Source organism: Branchiostoma floridae, chromosome 13 (genome assembly GCF_000003815.2).
Source record: "Branchiostoma floridae strain S238N-H82 chromosome 13, Bfl_VNyyK, whole genome shotgun sequence".
Classification (NCBI taxonomy): Eukaryota; Metazoa; Chordata; class Leptocardii; order Amphioxiformes; family Branchiostomatidae; genus Branchiostoma; species Branchiostoma floridae.
The window spans coordinates 20698549-20718861 of record NC_049991.1 but is presented as its reverse complement, the minus strand read 5'-3'; positions in this window follow the sequence as shown (position 1 = coordinate 20718861).

Genomic DNA, 20313 nt, shown 5'->3' with positions numbered 1-20313 from the left:
TCACCGCCTTTAAAAGCCGGGGTCGCCCCCCTCTCTCGCCACGGCGGTCCCCAATGGACCGGTATATCTACGCGAGACAACCGCACTGAGTGCAGGACTGTGGTGATGTATTCGTTACTTCTAGTCTGGTTCAAAAGCAGACGTAATGGGGCCTGGCCGTTGTGGGCTGAACTAGCGCCTCACGGTCAAATTTCTTGGCCTAAATTTATAGGTTCTTTTCTTTAACATCATAGCGGGGCTTACTCTGACGCAATGGATCCACAGCGAAAAGGAAATGATAGGACTTAGCATTTTCTACATGCGTCAGGCTCGCTGTGAGCTAAGGCCTCCATAGCAGAAATGCGTCAAGTCGGAACAAAAAACAAGGTGCATAGCTTATATCTCAAAATGATTTTCAGTAGAATTCATAGTTTCTTTTCTTTTACATCATAACGGGGCTTACTATATATCAGACGCAATGGATCCACAACGAAAAAAGAGCAGATAGGTATTAGCATTTTTTACATGCACTGTGTGCTATAAAAGATATTCACAATTCAGAAAAGACCAATAAGTATAGCCTAACATCTCAGAATAATTTTCAGCGCCTTGAACCAGGAAGCGGGAATTTGGTATGAAACTGTTTGATCACTCTATTTTTTAGCAACTTTGAAAATTAAACGTTTCTACGTAAGGATACAAAAGCTCGCATAAAGGAAGACAGAGTGGTAGAAGCAATGGAAGTACACAATTAAGAAAACAAGAAAAAATACAGTTGCCTAACGAGCCGTGGAGTGGCCGTTAAATCCGCGGTTCACTCTCAGATATGGGAAAACCAATTCTCTTGGCCCCTTATAGCTTCCACGACGACTGTTTGACATTTATCTTTACCTTTGCCATAGCAAATAAGGGAGTGGCGACATGGGTCGTGCGATCATCGTACGATCGCCAACTTTGGGCATTCTTCTGGAGGACTAAAACGTACGTCTCCAGCAAAGTGCAACTGCCCTGGTAGTACACCAAAAGCTGTTTCGGATCCATGTAGGTGGTTGGTTCTTTCGCAACCTGCTTGAAAACCTTATAGCACCAAAACTGTACGGCGATCGCCTCAAACCCCCCCCCCCCCCGGCCAATGTGACCGCGCCCTAAGAATACATGATACCACTGCACAAAAACATCCTCACTAGGAAACACAAACAGCTTCTGCGTAACTCGATGTTTAAAGCATGAAAAGCATCCAAAGGCTACACCTAACTTAGACATAGGTATAGCTTTTCATTCACTTCCTTAGAGTATCAGAGGTAGTCTCTAAGTATATTAAGGCTAGATAAGTAAGGCGCAACATCATATGAATACAGTGTACTTGATTATATGTTAAGGAGTACCTTGTCGCCAGTCTTGGTGCTCACTCCATGATCTTCACTCTTGAGGAACTTGGGGCACTGGACGGTGAGACGAGAGACAGGCTCTGGCAAATCGCGAACGGTGGCGTGACGTCGTTAGCACGTGATCTCCAGTTCAGCCAATCAGCAAAGCCGAGTCCTCTGCATCTTGGTATCTGCGAGAAATTGCTTTTAAGGTCTGCACTGAAGGAGACGTTGATAAGCATCACATTGCAGTGGTTCAAGGTCTTAACTTTCATTCCATCGCATATCATTCATTTCTTTATTAGGCTTTACCAAATAAATCGAGATGGAGACAATATCGATAACTACTCAGTCTTGCTAGTGTCTGCACATAACAAACAAAAATTAACAGTTTAAAGTACCTATTATATGCATAATACAACTTGATGTACATAAATATAGCATAAATAAAATCATCAATGAAACATGTAAAGTAATACTATAATATGAAATCAGAGATTGATCAGTGCGCCTTGTAGCCAAACAAGTAGTACCGTAACAGGAACAGAGAGATACTGTTGGAAAATGCTACCGCATTGAAGACTGTGTAACGAGAAGAATATAAAACACCAAGTAGGTGCACCATAAGGTATTCCTGCAGGGGTTTTACACACGTTAGGGGATGCCGAAGTCAACTGATGCTGAGTTCCTGTAAGGTTAACGTCACATTTCCAAACCGGGGGGTTTGTAGAAACGAATGATAGAAATACTTACGTAAAAATATGAAAATAATGCCACGACGTCTTGTGTAGTTTGGTATCTTTTATATCATCATCGGTTTGAAAATGTGACGCAGCCCTAAACCAACACGACAGCGTTAATGGCAGCGGTGTCAGATACGATCCGCACAAGACGCTGTCTTTTATCGCCCCAAATAACCCCTGCAACACGGTGCGAAGTGTTAATGAACTCGCGCGAGAATCAGAATAACGGAATCCGATACAAGATAAATCACAATCAACGGGGCAGACAGGTATCGATGCGGACCGATAGGAAGCATCCTTTAATTCTCATTCATATTTAGCTCACGGGCACAGCTTTCTCTGAAGATCATCCTAGTATTATTTGAAATAGCACAATCTCTTTCTGGCAACTGTGGATCCGATCCTACCTGTGCTACCTTGGAAAGTAGCCTGTAGGCTGATTTGAGCTTCCCATGAATAAATAAAGGTTCAAACAAACTTTTATCGGCACGGCTAGACGGTTTTATGACATGGTCAAGGCATGGTCATCACTGATAACGCAGCAATGCCTTGAAGTCCCCTTTTAGATGTTTCCAAATCCTACCTATATTTGGAACTGATGGGCGTTTGTCCGTTGCAAATCAGGCGTACACATACACAGTCTAATCATCGGTCGGATAAGTGTGGTGGGTTTTTATAGTATGCTCAAAGTATGGTCATCGTCATCATCAACGACACGGCAATGCCTTGAAGTCCACTCTGAATGTTTGTTAACCCTGTCCGCAAGGAACTGATAGGTGATCAGACGTGCCAATTCCAATATCGAAAAGCAAGACTAAATTAGTTTTTGCTTTCACTACTGATTTCCTGTTTCAATGACCTGAATGCTCAGACCAGTTCATGCTTGTAAGCATTTCTCGTTAGACGAAATAAATGTTGTCTAAGTGTGCATTTTCTTCTAAAATAACTAAGTGTGATGGCTTTGACAGCGTCCTAATCTAGTCGTTGATTTGACTACTGATTTACCGAATGTCTTGAGTTCCCCGCCGAAGGAATATAAACCTCGTCTTATCTAAATGTGTTATGGCCCATATTTCTTATTAGAATGTATTATGGCTTCCGCGTCCTCCTTAAGTTGTTTCCATGACTAATAATCTACCCAAGTGTCTTAAGTTCCGGATGCTCTCAGAAAGAACACAAACCCCGTCAGCCCCCCCCCCCCCTAAACCCGCGGGTAATCCCCTGCCTGAAGGTGCCCTTCCCCGCCAGCAGCCCGGTAATGTGGCGGTAAACTCGATTACTCCTTATTCCTCTCACGACCTTCAGCGGGGATTCTCTCCGGGCGCGCCAAATCGACAGGAAAGAAATTTGTTTGGGCGTCTTTAGAACCTCATCTCCCCTAGGACGGCGTTCTCGCGGCGCTCTCTCTGCGACCTAGAATTTGACAGACGGCTTAACGAATAGTATAGAATTTTTTTATGTTTTGCGTGTTTTTTTTGGGTCTCTTCATTCACACTTTTACATTTAGTTTAATGTGTACATCCAGCTTGAAAACGAAGGATACACACATCCGTTGTAGGTCGCAGTGAGAGCGCAGCGCGATCACCGTCTAGTGGAAAGGGGGCCTTAGATTAGAACCTCATCTCAGCTCCTGGAGATGTAGACACGTGTGCGCGCACACAGCACGCCTATTACCCCTTTGGCTTTGCCAAATGCGTTTCACTTATTCAAGGGCGTCTTCATCTAGCCAGGACTTAACTTGCGTACTGTTGGTACGCCGGCGAAAGGATCTAATGGATCTCTCTTCTAAACCAACGCATTGACATCACAAGGAACCTCTGAAGATGTCAAATCCGTACTTGCAAAGTGGGCTTCCTCTAATTGAATGAAGACCTTTATTGCACATTTTTGGCAGACCAGGCTAAATACAGGTCACAATAAGACATGTTGAAGAAACACATTTCACAGATTCAAGATAAAACGTTTACGATATAAAATCAACTTTTCCTCGCTTTTCTATCATGATGAAGATAAAATAACAATATTTTGTCTACTAGTTTCATTTACTACATATGATTTAGTTTCTACAGAACTTAAGTGTACGAAATAGAGGAATATATTTTGTACAAGCATAGACATGTAATATACAGTAGTGAAGCCAAGAAACTCAACATACAGTCCTTCCTCTCTACAGCGACCACTCAAGGAACTGGGAAAATGGCTATAATAGCCAGGTGGCTATGTAATACTTGGGTTAGACTTAGGTAATATTTCCAAACCAGGTCCCGGCCGGGCAGCTTTCGGCATCGACATAAATGATATAAAAGACATCGAAACACACAACATTTTAAAATAAGATTAATCGGCATGATGTTGTGTAGTTTCTATGTATATATTTTTCGTTTCTTAAAACATTCCGACCGGGTCCCGGTTTGGAAATGTAACCTATTCCCAAATGAAGAAAATAATCTGTAAATTCGACCATTTGTAGGTTTGGTAGTACGTAACTCTTAAAGGTTTGAGAGTATTAGTCTAGTCTCTGTATGTTCTATCATTAAGATGAGACAGAGTTTTCATAAGGAGAAGGCCCAACGGTGCGGAAGCATTGCTTGCCCTTCATTGTGACCTCCATGACATTTCCTTGATGGCTACTTCCGCGTTTTATTTGCATGAGATGAGGCACGGTTTAAGCCCGGGGTTCGGTTAGGAGACGCGTCACGTGTCCATTAGGGCCCGCTTTGGCGATAACCATCAACTGAATGTCAGCTACTTCATACAGCTTCACGGTGAAATGGAGAGCGTGACTTGTCTTGGTCATTTACAATGGGGAATTGCCACGCCGCACTGGCCTGACTGAATCACGCTTGTACTGGCCAGACCACAAGAGCGTTGTTGTTGTTGTTGTCACATTCACGTTGATTTGCATATATGGAACAATCATTGCCAGACAGGGAAATATCTGTTCCAATGGTGTTGGCGGCGGCTGTGATGGCTGTTTTTTTTAAATTGTGTAAAGACACCTCAGCTCCTCTTGGTACTTCTCATCTTGTATATCATGTGGTGGTGTGTGTGTATGGTAAGGGGTGGCCGGGTGGCGCTTGGGTGGGTGGGGGGTTGGCAATAGGCCCTTGGTAGCGATCGATTCTTCAGCACAAACTATGGATTACTCAAGCGGATAGCTGTTGTTATGAGGCCTAGTTTACTTACTATCTGACTGGGTTTCTTACGTGTAAGTCAGAAGCCCAACATTTGAGGAGACCCGCGTCTGGAGAATGTAAAAGTGGCCACCACAGTCGGAGTAGTTGTCCGCCTATGTATGCATAGAGCTGGACCTACAAACACTGAAGGAAATGCCTAGAACTAGGGCGGTAGGTTTGGTTTGATGCTTTTGAAAAAATGAAATAGACATATAAAAATAATTACACAGAAGTAGTCTTCTATGCAAAGCAAATGAAAAAAAATGTTGAACGTTTCTACATATATGACACTGTTGCCAAAAGAAAACAGGGGTGTACGAATATGTCTATCAATTTGCATGTCAACATTACTGGATCCTGGTGTAGGGTCTTATAGATGGCTTTCATTAGTTCAGAATTCCAATAAAAAGGTTTTATTTCATGTTTATCACTTTTCGCGATTCATCTGCTCCCTACAGTGATTGATGTCATCCGACAAATCAGCTCTCGGTTTGATTGCTGCCGGATTTCGTTCCATCATCCCTATAAATGTGCCTCCAATGAGAAACTCTGAACAACTGTTAAGCTCTTTGAAATACGCGGTACCTCCGTCAGTCTGATTAGACATTCCCTGCAGAGCATTTTAGACCTTAGTTTACATGGGCATCTGTAGCTGTACAACGTTATGACTATGAGAGAAATGAACCTTCTGTTAGGGGGTTGTGTCTTTTATCCCTCCATGTGTCTAATAGTGAAATCTATGTCACCATTTATCTTCGTCTGCATATCACCACTCCTTCTGTTTCTTGGCTTGATTTGTAGCAAATTAGTCGAGATAATTAGTCCTCGATGCTGTATCTGTAATGTAACACACTAGACACGACAGTAGCTGGTTCTTTACACTTAACAGCTCGTCACACCTACCCTTTGCACGTCTAGCTGTTAAAGCGTTGTTTGAAGCGATCTAGTAGGAATGTCTCCACGACAGAACGAAAGAACTACCAACTCAATATACGTAGTCAACTGCCTACCATAGTGCTATCCGTCTCCCTGATCAGCATCACATAAAACAGCTTGACGTTTATGGGCTGGTTGGAACCATTACGGCGCTGTTTAACGACATCCGCCAGAAGTAAAATCGCCCATCACATCGGAAGCGGCGTTCCTCGCGGGTTTTATTGAGTCTAACTGGCGCGGGGATGTCCATTTCCGGATATCCTCGCCATTAGGAAGCAGTTAAACCCGCAGGATCAATGACCAGGCACCGATCCTGTGATATCATCCAATTCGTTTGTTTTAGTTTATGGTCGAGGACTTGGCAGTCAGGGCCTGACAGGGCTTTAGTCGTTGTTATTACTGAGACAGAAGTACAACGTGACTCCGTGAGCCGTTAACAACTGGATGTGATGCTGTTATTACCCCATCCCTGATATCGTATCACATTAAGGACGTATCATTAGTAGTAAATCAATTGCAAATCACACGCAAAAGGAACTTTGATTTTAAGCAATTGCAAGTTCTTCACAATCAGTATTGAAAAAAAATGCAACAATTAAGGATTACCATGTCCAGGTGTGACAGAGCTGTGATAGCTATCCTTACCGAGTCAGAAGTAAAACGTGACTCCATGAGCCGTTATCAACTGGATGCGTTGTTGCTGTAACGACCCCTTCCCTATCATTGTATCACAGCTGACAAGTACGTATCATTAATAGTAAATCAATTGCAAATCACACACAAAAGAAACTTTGATTTTAAGCAAGTTCTTCACAATCAGTATTGAAAAAAAAATGCAACAAGTAAGGATTACCATGTCCAGGTGTGACAGAGCTGTGGTAGCTATCCTTACCGAGTCAGAAGTAAAACGTGACTCCATGAGCCGTTAACTGGATGCGTTGTTGCTGTAACGGCCCCTTCCCTATCATTGTATCGCAGCTGGCAAGTACGTATCATTAATAGTAAATCAATTGCAAATCACACACAAAAGAAACTTTGATTTTAAGCAAGTTCCTTATCATAAACAATCAGTATCGAAAAAGTGCAACAATTAAGTATTACCAAGTCCAGGTGTGACAGAGCTGTGGTAGTTATCATTACCGAGTCAGAAGTAGAACGTGACTCCGTGAGCCGTAAACAACCGAATGTGTTGCTGCTCTGGGTGGGTACTAAACCGTTTTTCTTATTGGACCGGTCCAGAAAAACCGGACCTAAAAAAATTAGGATGACCGGATGTTGGACCTATTGGAAAATGAACAGATTACATGATCAGGCATTCACACGTTTCGGGGCATAGCGATCGAGGAAAATGACAATAGCGAAGTATAGTAAAGTCTATAGTCATTTCCACCAAGTTTTACAGTCAATCGTACAGAGGCAGTAGGCTATTAAAACGCCAGCGGGAGTCGAATACTCCACAAGACATAAATTTGTTGCAAATGGACCATTGTTTTAAGTATTGTCCATTGACAAGTTCTCACTGAATCTGGACCTGGACCTGATCCTCTGGACCTGAACCGGACCTGGACCTGAATTTTCTGTACCGGTACCCAACCTAGTTGCTGCTATCACCCCATCCCTGGCATCGTATCACAGCAAGTACGCATCGATTATGATTAAGAGGAAAAAGAAAGTTTAAGCAAGCTCTATATTCAAAGAATACTTTATTCAAAGTATTGAAAAAGTGCAACAATCAAGGATTCATCAGGGAGTCAGGGAGTGACAGTGCTGTAGCTGCATGTATCCGAAAGGAATAAACTTGTAGAGAAATAAGTCATTGTATTTCTGTAACGACCTCGCTTCCTTCATCGCATGATACATCGATTGCACATCATTACGTCGATTACGCACCAAAAAATGTCCTTCAGAAATGTTGCTAGTCCCGATGGCTCTCAACTGTGATTACCATAGGTAATAACATAACAACTAGAGGTCTCGAGTTCGAAATGTTCCATACTCGCCGTGTCCTAACGAAAGGCACTTAACACGACCATCCCCACTTCACCCAGGTGTAAAGATGGGTATTTGACTTCAGTCGGTGAAGAAAAATACTACCATGTCCTTCTGTATAAACAACATAACAACACGAAATACTGACATTGGAAAGCGTTGAATGACATGGCAAGAACGCCATATCACTGCCTTCCCTTGATATCCTAAAATGAAGAGTCTGTTTACTCCTTGTCATGAACTACAAATAAAGACATCTAAATTTAATGTACATCTATATAGGCAGGTATGCAATGAATTAAATGTAAGACGCGAAACCTCATTACAAGACGCTGCATTAACGAGACATTACCCTCAAGGTGATTGATGAGAGTAATAAGGCGTCTTACGCTTTACGTCGGGTCGTCAAGACAGAATCGTGACTCCGCAAGGTTCAAATTAAAGTCAACAGCGACAGTCCATGAATCTCCTAGACACAAAAGCTAAAAGCTGTAACTAACTTAAACAGATATTAAGGTAACGATCATTGATGTACTATACGTGATTGTGCTTGAAATGGAAACGTGTTCCTCTCGAGTCTAACTGACTGTAAACCTAGAAAATTTAGAGAAATCGACAGGTGACTTTAAGTAAGCGATGGAAAATGGTGGTTAAGTATCCAAACGGCTCGCTGCGACAAATGGTAATGGTTTAGACAGTTTCCTAGGTTTCTTCATTAACTGAAGGCTGTACACAGAGGCACAAGTACATGCATGGTTACCTTCCATCACAAGTAAAGCTGTTGTTGTTCGTCCGTCGAGTCGACGAGGACCGCTTTCGTCATCATCAAGTAAAGCTAGTATGTAACTGGTTAACCAATTCAAACATTTGTACTAATTTTAGGACCTTCCTACAAGTACAAACGGTCTCGAATCCTCTTCAGTCTTTCTTCTTCAATCTTTATTCAAGACAATTCCTCAACAAAGGTCTGCACTAGGTTGGATGTTCTGATCGCATGCAAACAGAAGAAGACTTTCTTGACTTTGATTTTCAATCATTTAATAGACCGTATTTCAATGACTAAGGTAACCCTGCCGGCCAACTTCTAACTATACATAAACTTGCCCAAGATTAACTCCACACCATGGTCTGGAGAAGGTCGGCAGGGGAGGCCATTCTCAGCTATAATTGACATGCGTGTAACAATCAACAATGGTCTGGAGAAGGTGGGGAGGCCATTGCTAGTCCAACTACAAACCACGGTTTAGACAAGACAATGGCTGACCATGGTTGGCTATGCATGACAGGGGCGTAACTCCCAATCATGGTCTGGAGGCCATTGTAGGCTATTCATTTATTCATTTATGTGTGGCAGGTGCTACATAACTCCCAACCATGGTCTGTAGAAGGTTGAGGGTCCATGGTCGGCTATGTGTGACATGGACTTAACTCCCAACAATGGTCTGGAGAAGGTTGGGAGGCCATGGTCGGCTATGTGTGACAGGGGCTTAACTCCCAACCATGGTCTGGAGAAGGTTGGGAGGCCATGGTCGGCTATGTGTGACATGGACTTAACTACCAACCATGGTCTGGAGAAGGTTGGGAGGCCATGGTCGGCTATGTGTGACAGGGGCTTAACTCCCAACCATGGTCTGTAGAAGGTTGAGAGTCCATGGTCGGCTATGTGTGACAGGTCCTTAATAACTCCCAACCATGGTCTGTAGAAGGTTGAGGGTCCATGGTCGGCTATGTGTGACATGGACTTAACTCCCAACAATGGTCTGGAGAAGGTTGGGAGGCCATGGTCGGCTATGTGTGACAGGGGCTTAACTCCCAACCATGGTCTGGAGAAGGTTGGGAGGCCATGGTCGGCTATGTGTGACATGGACTTAACTACCAACCATGGTCTGGAGAAGGTTGGGAGGCCATGGTCGGCTATGTGTGACAGGGGCTTAACTCCCAACCATGGTCTGTAGAAGGTTGAGAGTCCATGGTCGGCTATGTGTGACAGGTCCTTAATAACTCCCAACCATGGTCTGGAAAAGGTCGGGAGGCCATGGTCGGCTATGTGTGACAGGTCCTTAATAACTCCCAACCATGGTCTGGAGAAGGTTTGGGAGGCCATGGTCGGCTATGTGTGACACGATCTTAACTACCAACCATGGTCTGGAGAAGGTTGGGAGGCCATGGTCGGCTATGTGTGACAGGGGTTAACTCCCAACCATGGTCTGGAGAAGGTTTGGGAGGCCATGGTCGGCTATGTGTGACACGATCTTAACTACCAACCATGGTTTGGAGAAGGTTGGGAGGCCATGGTCGGCTATGTGTGGCGGGGCTTAACTCCCAACCATGGTCTGGAGAAGGTTGGGAGGCGATGGTCGGCTATGTGTGACAGAGGCTTCACTCACAACCATCGGCCAATTATAAACAGACCGGGAGTAATTTGGAATCCTACTACATGACTGTTCTCCGTACCGTGGGCGGCTTCACCTTTCAACCAATACCTTAGTGACAGGCTCACCACCTACGTGGCCTCTTGCATCAGGCCAATATGTTGATTTCATTATATAGATGACACCGTTTTGGAATCCCAAACCTGATGCGAGCGTGCAAATAAAATAAGATGTTTGGCCCAAAAAGGTTGCCTTCATTATGAAATGTAAATGGTCTGGAAGGTTGAACAATGAAAATCACGGAGTATTGTATACCGAACAATATTGTCTTCCTTTTTGTTTTCAGTCTTCTTCTTTGACTTTGGAAATGACGTTGACATTAGCGTCTGTTTCCCGATATACTTTTTTCTTTTAATCTACAGCATATATATGCTCCTTTTGCAGCTAATTTGTGCGATTTAAAGCATGGTTAAAACATTTTTATTCTACTTTTGTAAACGGACGAAAATTGTTGCAAGCGCGGATGTCATCCATATAGTATTATAGACAAATCAACGTGGCCTTAGTTGGTAAAACTCAGAGCGATGCAGCCCAGCAAAAAGCCATTCCAAATCCCAAGGGAAATGGCGCACACTCTACGAGATGAAGAAGGTTAGGTCGGTGGGGTCGTCATGGATCACTGCAAAATATCATTTCACGCGCCGCTTCGGTAAAAGTGGGGCAAATTGATTTCGTGGAAGGTCCATCGTCATCAGAGCATACTCAACCAGCGAGTTTTGAAGCATGTATATATTACCGGAATGTTCTAAATACAATATTTTGCGTAGTGAGCTATTCAAATTTCTCGACTAGAATACATAATTTTTTTTTAAAGAGACTCAATGCTACAGACAAATTTGCACATATCTTTATTTATTAGATGTCACAACTCTCATAATGCAAAGATAGGCAAATACATCAAAGACTGCTTTGCTATTAGGAAGAATACCGAAACTCATGATTAGCCCAACCCGATTGTAACACTATATCAAAGACTTGTATTAGTCCTCATTGTTATGTCAATTTTTATTGGTCTTCAAATCTTTACTGTAAGCTCATAAGCTTATAGCAAGTTATGATTGTATGTTTTAGAAATGATTTTACGCTTCGCAGATTGTAACATATAACTCAAAACGAATGTTAATGGTACAGCTGGGGTCCTCAATACTTTTGAGTGTCCTCTTAATCATGTAGAAAACATCAAGTTTGAAAGGTGATTCAATTAAGAGTGACAGTCCCATCCTCACCTCTCGCTAATTGTATTGAGAAGACGGTTGCCGTTGCACAGTTAGGCAAGTCGGTGTATACACGTGTTGGTCTCATGCAGGAACGCCCCTGGCCGGGTAATCTAGAATATGAACCTTGCCTGAACAAAAATGAATAGAGTTACGTCGATGTAGGTTAGACATCCAGGTAATGAGATAATAGGTAATAACGCCAAAAATGGTTACTCAAGCAACTGGATATGGTTTTGAAACGGTCAGACGTTTCGGATATAATCCACTATCCTTCGTCAGTGACACTGAAGAGATCTGGAAGAAACAGGTCTTTTATACTCTAACTATGAATGAAGACAATTTCAGATGTCCAATAGGAAAGGTTGTAAGACAATTCAGACTGAAGACAATTTGGATTTAGAGGGGCCATATATGAAAGAATATACAATCCCATCCTCAACAGAAAAGGGGGGCTACGTATGGAACTTTCCGGCACTTGGGACATAGCACTACCCCCCCCCCCCCCCGCCAACAAAACTTTTAGCTCCTGTAACTAAAACAACGACTCATTTGCATTAACTGTGTCTCAGCCTTGCTATCCTTTAAAATCCAAATTGTCTTCAGCTTGACTTTGGCTTAGCTTTGTTTTCTTTGCAATCCAAATTGTCTTCAGTCTGAATTGTCTTACAACCTTTCCTATTGGACATCTGAAATTGTCTTCATTCATAGTTAGAGTATAAAGGACCTGTTTCTTCCAGATCTCTTCAGTGTCACTGACGAAGGATAGTGGATTCTATCCGAAACGTCTCACCGTTTCAAAACCATATCCAGTTGCTTGAGTAACCATTTTTGGCGTATGAATGGAGTTAGTCATTTTGAACAACAAAGAGACCTTGGTGTCCTTGGGACATAAAATGCACTCTAATCTAAATTCTTGTATTTTATAGATATGAGCTACGTTATGCGTTTTAACACTTTTATGCTGCATTTCTGCGCTTTCAACAAAGTAGGAGAAACTATGAAGCGGTAAGAACTATGCTGTGTGTGTATGTATATGTATTATATATATGAATACAACGCAATTTAGTCACTAAAATGATATGTTGGTATATGAGGATATTTCCCTGTGACCCTTTTCTAAAAAATTACCTACACAAATATTGGGTTGTAAGAATAGCAAATATGATGCAATATTCGTCGATGCACCCAGGAAAACAGTAGAAACAATTTAAAAAGTGTTGCAGGGAATGTTGCAACATCACATTGTCAGGTGCGTCACGACGTCATCATAATGGTGCGTCTAATCATCCCGGCCCATTGTGCCGCTCACTTGGAAATAGGCACTCATTACATTAACGTAACCCCGTGCATTATACTGTGGAGGGACTGTCATTAATATTGCAAATTTCATTACTTAACTCCGGTTGGTGTTGCTGGTGTCTTTTCGTTCTCATGGTGAAAGGGATGATTGACAATTACTTGTTGAAAACATGACGGCAATATGATAGAAATAGCCATAGGTAACGGTTATAACGTTACTTGTAAAAAAAATGTACAGTCCTGGACATGTGTTCAGTCCGTCGTATACAGTGTATATGGCGACCATGTTAGGGTACATACTGACAAAAAACGTAGGAAAGGTCGTTCGTTAAGCCAAGGGCACAACCCGCCGTACGTGCAAGTGCGTGCTGTCTACGTGCCAAAACGTGGGTAATCTTGTGAGATCTGTAAGTGGTACGTACCGCCTCCGTACAGACACGTAGGGAATCCGTCGAATTTACAGCACGCAGACACGTCGTCGAACTTAACGTGGAGCCAAAACTTTGTCTGCCATCGGGCTGCGGATTCGCCCGCCGTGCGTGTCAGTAAGCACGGGTGACGCGCCTGCCCTGTACAGCCTGAACGTTCTCAGAAATACGTGGCGGACGTGGCCTCATAAAAAACGTACGGATATATTGAACGTGCGGCGGGTGTTGCCCTTATCTTTGATATTTGAAATTGAATCACTTAACTCCGGTTGATGTTTCAGGTGTCTTCTCGTCACCATGGCGACAGGAGTTCATGGCAGTGACGCTAGGGAAATACTCGTATATCAACGCCACTTTCTTTTTATTCTTTCGACATTTCCATATTGCTCGATGTGTGTCTAAGAACATTTACGACATTTCTTTATAGAAAAAAAACAAGATTTTAGATCAGTGTCAAGTTTAATGCACAATGATAAAGTAAAATCAACTTCCTAGGCAGTTTGCCACATGGTGTGACTTGCGACAAAGAAACTGTACAAGCGGCATCTTTCTCTATTGTTTGTTTTTCCCGCCAAATACTGTACCATAGCAACGGTTGGCTGAGGTAACATGTGGTACGGATAGAAACAATGTATGAAATCTGACATATTTCATTGTTTATAATAAAGATGTTTAATATTATTTATTGCTACATATCGGTTTTAATTTTCACGAATGATATACTACGTTGTGTTCTTATATATTAAGTATATCATTGTATTCCAACACTGACGTAACATGTTGTACGAATAAAAGCCTAGCTCGCGTGATGTACATTGCGCTGTGCACAGGTGCCAATCAACAGATGCCATTAAGGTAATCCCCAAGCATTGTGGCCACCAGCCATTGTGGCCTTCATCACTTAACGTCTGGGATGCATATGGTCTCTTTTGCCATGTGACATGTTACCAACTTTTCAATGATATGATTTTTTTTCAAACAGACAGGAACGCACACGCATTGTAAAATGTATCTAAAGAAATGTTTAGTTAAATTTCTAAAGTAGCCAGAAAAAAGGTTCAAACGTCACTGTTATGAAATGATTATGTAGTGTCTTGTCTGATCTTTCCGCCAAACATTGTATCATATCAACGTACGCTGATGCAGCATGCGACTACTACATTGCACTACTGGTGTAGTACGCATAAAGCCGTTGAGAGAATTATAATATATTCTATAATTCGCAATGAACACAGTGATTGTTATCTGAATTGATTTTAATTTTTACGTGTACATGTACTGCGTTTCGCAGAATATTTTTTTTGGTGTTCCGACACTGATGCAACATGTTGTACGTATACCGATAAAACTAAGCTCGCGTGGGAATATACCTCGTACCATGTACAGGGAATTAATTGATGCCATTAAAGTAATCCCCAACCATTGTAGTCACCAGCCGCCATCATCAATATTTTAAACTTCATTACTTAACTCTAATACTTTGGACCTCCCTGTGTTACAGTCGACCATCAGCTTCTGTCATCACCTACTTAACGTCTGGGATGGGCTCTTTTGCTATGTGACATGTTGCCAAGTTTTTAACCATGTAATTATTTTTTCAAACAGACAATGATACACACCATTGAAAAATGTATCTAAAGAAAATTGCTAAGTTATACATTTCACGTAGCCAAAAAAAATGCTTTAAACGGGCGCTTTTATGAGGTACTGTGTACAGGAAATAAGCAGGTGCCATTAAAGTAATCCCCGACCATTGTTGCCACCAACCGCCATCATCAATATTTTTAACGTCTGGGATGGTCTCGTCTGCAATGTGACAAGCTTCCAACGATATTTTTTTTTCAAACAATGACGCACACCATTATAAAATCGCTGAATTACATTTTTGATATAGCACAAAAAAAAGTTTAAAACGTCGCTGTTGTTAAATGAGCATGTAATGTCTCGTTTGATCTTCCCGCCAAATATGGTATCATGGCAACGCACGCTGATGACGCAACTATACATGCACTGCAGGCGTAGTACGCATAAAGTGACTGAGAGAATTATGATATATTTTATTATTCGCAAGAAAAACGGTGATTATGATCTGATGCTGCATATTGATTTCAATGTTCACGTGTTATGTCCTGCGTTGCGCACTTAAAATTAAGAACATTTTTATGCAACATGACCTACGAATATAAACCTAGCTCGCGTGTGAATACACACGGTGCTGTGTACAGGAAATTAGTAGGTGCCATTAAAGTAATCCCCGACCATTGTTGCCACCAACCGCCATCATCAATATTTTTAATGTCTGGGGTGGTCTCGTCTGCTATGTGACATGTTACCAAGTTTTCAACGATATTATCATGTTAAAACAAACACCATTGTAAAATTTTTGATATAGCCAAAAAAGGTTCAAAACGTGGCTGTTCCGAAATGATCATGTAGTGTCTTGTTTGATCTCCCCGCCAAACATTGTATCTTCGCAACGCATGCTGATGCAGCATGTGATTACTACATGTACTACAGGCGTAATACGAATAAAATCATTGAAAAAATCATAATATGTCTTATTATTCCCAGGAAAATGGTGATTATGATCTGATGCTGCATATTGATTGCAATTTTCACGAGTTATGCCCTTCGTTGCGAAGTTGAAATTGAGAATATTGTTGCATTCCGGCACTGATGCAACATGTTGTAGGATTAAAAGCCTAGCTTGCGTGGGAATACACTTCGTACCATGTACAGGAATTTAATTGATGTAATTAAAGTAATCCCCGACCATTGTAGTCACCAGCCGACATCATGAATATTTCAAAATTTCATCACTTAACACTAATACTTTAGACCTCCCTGTGTTGTAGGTGCCTCTACTGTATATTAATTGGCTGATAGGAAATAAATCTGTATGAGGGGTGGTAAAGTTAAAATGACTTTTAGATACAAGAATGACGTTCTTAAAACTAGTTCTGGATAACTTCCTAGTGTTTACCAACCCTTTGTTCTTATGATGGTACAAATTCTTAAGTTGGATAATTGTTCTCGACTTTGCTGCTGATTATTTTCAAAATTTTGACTACCCATCATGTAATGGACGCGTCCTGGATATCCTCTCCCTAGAAGTAATTTCTCCCAGCGGCTCTCTATTTAGCGTTAGAAGCAGTTAGGTGTGGTCATGTTTTTCTCGTAGGCAAAAATGTCTGTGTGAGCGGAAAACACGGTTCACCGGAGCTGTTTTGAGCTTCGTTAGGTTTTTTGAAAAGGTGTTTTGCTACTTGTTTAAACTGCCAGGACAACTGTAAGTAGGAAAAAGTCAAAGCAGGCTGTACAGTTTGCTCTGGGGGCGCGCCTTAGGTGCACCCCCCCCCCCCCCCTCTTCGTTTCTCCATTTCTATCTAGGATGTTTCGTTTGGATCAAACAGGAGGGAAGATGACACTGCTCAAACTGGATATTTTTGTCACCATCTTCAGTGCCTGTCTCATCGCGATAACAACGGCACAAGGTGAGTAGTGTTCTTGTTCGATGGCTAGCTTTAAGCTGCATAAATAAACAGACTCGATGACAAAGTATTGATAATGAAGTTCAACCCAAAATTGCTAATGCTCCCTCTCCACTAGGACGGCGCTCTCGTCGCGCTCTCTGTGTGACCTGAAATTTGACATATCACTCAGCGAATTGTATGGGAAAGAAACTACTCTTTTTACACTTTGTGTGTTTTGTTGTCATCTCAGTCACGCTTTAACATGCTGTATGATGTAGCCAGTATGAAATCATAGGATACACATATCATATTTAGGTCACATTGAGCGCGTCTCGCGATCGCCGTCCAGTGGAAAGGGGGCCTAAGTGAAGTTATCGATAAATATGCTTCCTGTGGTAAATTATATTGTTACATTGCCAACCAGGAAACAACCATTTGGATGCACACACACTATTAAAAATGTACTTTATTATTTGTCTTGTTTCTTCTTATACACAGAAAAATAAGACAGCTCTCTGTGTCAGAAGTCAGAAGTAAGATTCTTCTTCTCACAGGCCGTAGTATAGGCACCTGTAACACAAGGGGTCTAAAGAATTAGAGTTAAGTAATGAAGTTTGAAATATTTATGATGGTGGCTTGTGGTTACAATGGTCGGGGGCTACTTTAATGACACCTGCTAATTTCCTGTACTGGATGTTACCACGCGATCTAGGCTTTTATTTCTACAGCATTGGCCATTGCATCGTTGTTGGAATACAAATATTCCTAGTATCTAAGTCCTCAACGCAGAGCATAACTCGTGAAAATTGAAATCAACATGCAGCATCGGGCCACAATCGCATGTTTCTTGCGAATTATGAAATATATTAAAATTCCCTCAATGGCTTTATTCGTACTGCGCATGTAGTACATGTAGTAGTCACATGCTGCATCAGCGTGCGTTGCTATGATACAATGTTGGGCCGGAAGATCAAACAAGACACTACATGATCATTTTATAACAGCGACGTTTTAAAACCTTTCTGGCTACGTTAATAATGTAACTAAACAAATCTTTAGATACATTTTAAAGTGCTGAGTGTTATTGCATGTTTGAAAGAAAATCTATGTGCGTTGCTATCATACAGCGTTTGGCGGGAAGACCAAACAAGACACTACATGATCATTTTTTTAACTTCGACGATTTAAACTCTTTCAAGCTACGTTAAAAATGTATCTAAATAATTCTTTAGATACATTTCTCAGTGATGTGCGTTATTGCCAGTTTGAAAAAAGTATATCGTTGAAAACTTGGTAATATGTCACATAGCAAACGAGACCATCCCAGACGATAAGTGATGAAGTTAAATAATATTGATGATGGCGGCTGGTGGCGTAGTTTGACTTAGTGTGTAGATAAGAATAGGATATTCATCTTTTGTTTATCTTATTGATAAGTCTTCTCGCTTGAGTTAGGTGTCAATGTTGCCCTGGGGAAGACAGCGTTTCAAACCAGCACCGTCCATGGTGGGGCTGCCAGCCGTGCCGTGGACGGGAACACCGATACCAACTGGTACCATGGTTCCTGTACACACACCACAGGCGATCCGAAAGAGGCTAATCCCACCTGGTGGGTGGATCTCGGCCAATCGTATGTGGTTGATAGGTATGTACATATACATTCACAATAGGTTCATTTACCAGTCATTACAGAAAATGTGCGAACGTAATTTACGTTCACTCACAAAGAGACACACAACTAATACTACCTCTTCTTAAAGGCCACCTATGCATCGTGGCCTCTTTTCAGTAATCCGTCAGATTTTGTTTTTGTTTTTCGAATAAACAAACATCAAGAGTTCTGTTTGACTTGACAATGAATCTTTCATATGGGTTGATGTGTGTGTGTGTGTGTGTGCGTGTGTGTGTGTGTGTGTGTGTGTGAGTGAGTGAGTGTGTGTGTGTGTGCGTGCGTGCGTGCGAGTGTTTGTGTAGAATGATTATAAGCATAAGCATCAAATGCCATGCATATGTATTTTTGCGACTGTGGATATATATCAAAGTATTACGTGGTGTTTGATAGGGACATCCATCGGAACGTACAATATGCATAGAACTCAACTGTCATATTGATTGCCCTGTCTCCAATATCTACAGAGTGGTCATCTTTAACCGCCAGGATAAAGTTCCGGAACGACTCAACCCCTTCAACATCCACATCGGGGATTCCGGGCCGAAGTCCGACCAGGTCAGCACGAACCCCCAGTGTGGAGGTGACCATCGAATCGCCCTGACCCAGCCGTCCATTCCTGTCTCCTGTCCGGGGATGCGGGGACGCTTCGTGGCCGTCCGTCTTCCCGGATCCTCCCAAATACTGACCCTGTGCGAAGTCCAAGTATTTCCCGGTAAGACTTTACCAGAATGAGTTTATGGTTATAACATAATATATAGAGCTTCCATATTGACGAAGTGGGTGGGTGTGAACCACAATGCTCTTGCCCTTGATTTACCGTTCAATGTACGGAAACTCAAATGTAACACTGCATTTATCGACATTTCCTCGTTATGTTTTTATGCAACCTCAAGAATATTAGGAAAAAAAGTAATAGAAGGTCAAAACAAGATTGTTGCAATATAGTAAAGTATCTTCCCGCAAAGGAAGTAAAGGACCTAATTTTGTCCTTTCACTGGGATGGGAGCGCCATGTCCCAAGTGCCTTAAAGTTTGATACTTAGGCCTCATTTGCTGTTAAGGGTGGGATTGTACATTCTCGTATATAGCCTGTCTAACTCCCGGTTTGAACCAGCGGGGTTCTGTGGATTGGACATTGAAAGAGTGTCACTAGTTGTGTCGAATGTGGTGGAAAACGGCAGGGAAGTAGCCTTTCGCGCTGGGTCAGCAATGTTCTTTGTTCTCAACTCCCATTGCTTTATGCCTGAGTACCTGGCCTTCGCCTGTGTCGTAGCATTGCACTTCCCGTAACAGAAGAGCAATTTTAAAAGAGAAACGTAAACAGGAGAGCGGCAATGTTACTATATGATGTGCGATATTACGGGAACTCGTAGCATGCTATTGTTGCGATATCATTAACGTCCTTACCACAGCAGCTTAAGCATACTTATGTTTAAGTTTAAATGCGAACACCCAAAAGTTCCAGCACTTGTCGCACTAATATACGGTTCAGTATCGTATATAAATGCTTAGGTATGTGTGTGTGTGTTTGTGTGAGTGTATGGCGGCGATTACTGTATGCATGTGTGTGTGTGTGTGTGTGTGTTTGTGCGTGTGTGTGTGG